This window comes from Elaeis guineensis, chromosome 4, assembly GCF_000442705.2.
Source record: "Elaeis guineensis isolate ETL-2024a chromosome 4, EG11, whole genome shotgun sequence".
NCBI lineage: Eukaryota > Viridiplantae > Streptophyta > Magnoliopsida > Arecales > Arecaceae > Elaeis > Elaeis guineensis.
In genome coordinates, this window is record NC_025996.2 from 108,238,190 (window position 1) to 108,242,483 (window position 4,294).

Here is a 4,294-nt window from a genome sequence, read left to right on the forward strand (position 1 = left end):
CTTGTGGATAGCCTATCTCCAGCTCTTGTTGGACGTGCGCTCTCCCTCAGGTCTCAAATATTCTCGAAGCATCCAGCTACCTACCATATCCAGTATACTAATTCCTTACGCCCAGCCTCCACCTTTGCCCATTCTTCCTCCTCTGTTTTACCATCCAGAAAATCATCCATTCTCCATTCATTCCCATGGATTTTCCTTCTTAAATTCTCATTCTTTTCTTCTTAATATCTATCCATTTCCTCTTTTATCAAATCTCTTAAAGCTTTTTGAATTTTGAAAAGATTTGGCCTCAAATCGTGTCAGAAAATAAAAACTGAAACCGTCTCACCTGTGGAACGAGTTGACACGTGCTGAGGTCGAGTCAACTCATTTCTGTCGAGTCGACTCAAGATGGTGTCGAGTTGGCTTGCCTTTGTTCCATTGAAAATCAGCTCTCTGTTAAATTCTCTGAGTTGAAGCCACAATCTCGAGTCGACTTGACTAGCCGACTCAACAGTAATCGAGTTGGCTCGAGATTATATCGAGTCGACTCTAGACTGTGTGCCACACAAAAATATCTGAAACTCTTGATCCAAGTCGGCTCGCCTTAAGTCTGAGTCGACTCATCTGAAACTCTTTTTATTGATTTTTCTTTTCATGAATTTCTTTATTATTTAAACCCAAGTTATTTCTTCTTTATTTTCTGCCCATATTCGGTCCAAATAGGCACCTTAATACCTACAAAGCATCAAGAAGATTCAAAAGTAAATGAATGCAAAAATAAATCCAAAACACTAAACAAAGTTATAAATTTTAATCTTCAACTAAATACTTATGACTACAAAACATATGCAATTTATTCTCTAATCAAATACCCCCAAACTTGAATAATTGCTTGTCCTCAAGCAATGAAAAACCATTCAATACAAAGGACAATACTTCAAGATATCATCATTCTCAAAGTGCCTATTATGCAAACATCAATTCTTTAACAAAAAAAGAAAGCTAAGCATACTCTCATTCTTTGATTTTATTTTTCATACATAATTCCAAACCCAATCATGTTTATTATGCAACTAACACAATTGAATCATGTATCAACTCAACTTGCAATCACCCCTTCTCACTACTACAAACAAGGTAGCAAACTAGGGATTTGTTTTCTCTCTCTCTCTCTCTCTCTCTCTCTCTCTTTATTGAACAAAATTTTATTCTTTCATCTTTAAGCACTTGCCTTTTGACACGAATACAAATATTTATGATGAATGCACCTGGTTACTCAACAAGTTACAGACTTAAAGTGCTTTGCATACTCATATTTTAAGTTGCCGTTTGACGTAAGAGTAAACATTAGTGATGAATACCCCTAGTTACTAAGCAACTCGAAATATTGGAGTAGATTAACTCTATGTACAAATCATTCTATTCACTTAAACCGTATGTAGGACTAGCTCAAAGGGGGATAATCACAAGAAAAGCATCACACTCATCTTTCATGCATAGTTACATTACTCACATAAGTTTGCAAGAAATATGTTCTTCAACTATCATACAAATTCAAGCATGCTTAATCATTCTTTATAAGATGTTGCTCATCAAAATTTGATGCTTGATAAATAATAAGGAGCCCAAGATGATTTATGCAGGTTAAACTTTTCATACATTCTTTCACAAAAATCAGATTTGGAAGGCATTAAAAGTAGAGTTTTCAAAAAATTTTGCTCAAAAATCAAAATAAATCATAAATCTATCCACCCCAAACTAAAATTACATATTGTCCTCAATGTGAAAGAAAATAAGAAAGAAAAACTAATACTCCCCTATTAAACAAAGCTGAATGCATAGGTTTTCTCAAATCTGCATACCGACCTCATGCTTACTTCTCAAATCTGCATAACTGAACAAAAAGAGGTTATGGTCATAATTATTTAACTAAAAATAATAATAATAAAAAGTTATTAAAGACAAAGGACAAGAGAAAGATTTAGCTTGGGTTGCCTCCCAAGGAGCGATTGTTTATAGTCATTAGCTTGACTACAAGACAATTTATAATTGTAATTCAGATTTTTCAAAGGATAAGCCACCCCTTTCGATACCATATCACCCACAAAGTATGGTTTTAAACGCCGCCCATTAACTTTGAATGAACCAGTAGTCTCATTGTAAATCTCCACAGCACTATATGGATATACTTTTGATACTGTAAAAGGTCCAGATCATCTTGACCTCAACTTGCTCGAAAATAATTTAAGCCATGAGTTTAAGAGTAGTACTTATTGCCAAACTTCAAAATTTCTTTTTTGAATATGCTTGTCACACCAAAGTTTGATCTTTTCTTTATAAATTCAAGCACTCTCATAAGCATCCAATCGAAACTCCTCCAATTCACCCAACTGAAGCAACATTTTCTCACCTGTAGCCCTCAAATTCATATTCAGCTCCTTGATTGCCCAATAGGCTTTATGTTCCAACTCAATTGATAAATGGCATGACTTCCCAAAGACAAGCATATAAGATGACATACCTAATAGAGTTTTGAAAGCTGTCCTATAAGCCCATAGTGCATTATCCAACTTGTTTGTCCAATCTTTCCTTGAACTACCCACGGTCTTTTCCAAAATCTGCTTTAACTCTCAATTTGCAAGCTCCACTTGTCCATTAGTTTGGGGATGATAAGCAAGTGCCACCTTATGAGTAACCCCATACTTTTTCAATAAAGCATCAAAGGACTTATTGCAAAAGTGAGAACCTTCATCACTAATTATTACCCTTGGAACTCCAAATCTTGAGAAAATCTTCTTCTTAACAATTCTCATCACTACCTTAGAACCATTGGTAGGTGTTGCAACAACTTCAACCCATTTAGACATGTAATCCACTGCTACCAATGAAAGAAGAGTGCCCTATAAGCCAATCGTAAGTGTGTTGTGATGGGATTTTCTTTAAAATTTTTCAACTCATGAAATGATATTTATTATTTAAGGCATTGATTCATCATATTAGCTGCATCTTAATATATCTAAGATTATGATGAACCCCAAAGATTAGGATAATGATTTTAAGAGACATGAATGGATCATACTAGTGAAATCTAAAATCTTAAAATTTTAATCTTAAATATTTCTAATCGTAGGAGCATTGAGTCAGAGATCAATGTTCCAGATAGACTGGCACATCCTATGTATGCTCAATGAGAGGGTAGCAGATCTCACTAGCCACTTGTGTGAGACACTAATACAAGGATGTGGGTGCTCATTTGAGAAATGAGTCCACTAAATTGACTCGATGAAAGAAACATCTAATGGAAGCCTTATTTGCATGTCAAAGATGATTCTCTAAGTGAGAGTTGTGCAAGTAATCCTTAGACCTGAAACTACCATGGAATCTTGTGCACATGAACCCATATTTTGGTTCATACCCAGGCATGGCATTAAGACATGTACAGGATGTTCTGGATATGATGGAGTATGTATGAAGGTTGTGAGTAGGTCAATATGAATCGATCACTCCTAGTAAGAGGAGATCGCATCCTGTGTATTCTCAATCCTAGATGACTCAGAAAGTCTTTTGGCTAAAAGTAGGAAGGAGATTAGAAAGAGTTTCTAATACTTCTTCATTGGATTCATTATTGGTTAATTGAGAATTGATATGAATATGTGTTTGAGTTTGACATGATTCCATACTCATGAACATATTCAGGGTGCAAGGATGATCGAAGAATTGAATTACACGGTAATTGGCCACTGAAGGGTAGATTTGATATTTTCATCAAATTCCACATCTTTTGGATAGTCATGATATGTTGCTAGATGTCAATCTTGACTTGTAGATTTTTGACCGAATTAAAGAGTTTAATTCAATTGCCAATTAGAAATGATTCTAATTATTGAATTCGGATTAGCTCGATTGGACCAACATCGATTAGATTGAAATCTAATCATATTTGATCAACTTATTTCTGGACCTACTACCAGCTAGATGTGGAATCCAATGGGTCACACACATATGAAAATTAGTCAAGGATCCTTTTGAAAAAGGTTGATTGGAATTTTGGATTCAATCAGGATTTCGGTAAGTATACTAGCACATGTGGAAATCCTTGCTCCTTTGGAGACCAATTTGGTCCCATCCCTTGCTAATTAACTAGCCCAATTTAGTAGACATTTGGGTCAGGTTATATTACCTGGAAGCAATCCAAATTGGAGTACCACATCCTATGTTAACAACAATTATAAAGAGTCCAAGTTGTGGTGGACTCTTGGTGCAAAACAGGTTTTGCGTACAAATGTTGGCATGGACAGAAGAAAAAATATTA

At 35.2% G+C, this 4,294-nt stretch overlaps 1 pseudogene; it reads right to left on the minus strand.

The window, feature by feature from the left end:
- Positions 1 to 1,937: 1,937 nt before the first annotated feature.
- LOC140857374 (uncharacterized) lies at positions 1,938 to 2,849 on the minus strand (annotated as a pseudogene).
- Between the last annotated feature and the right edge of the window lie 1,445 nt (positions 2,850 to 4,294).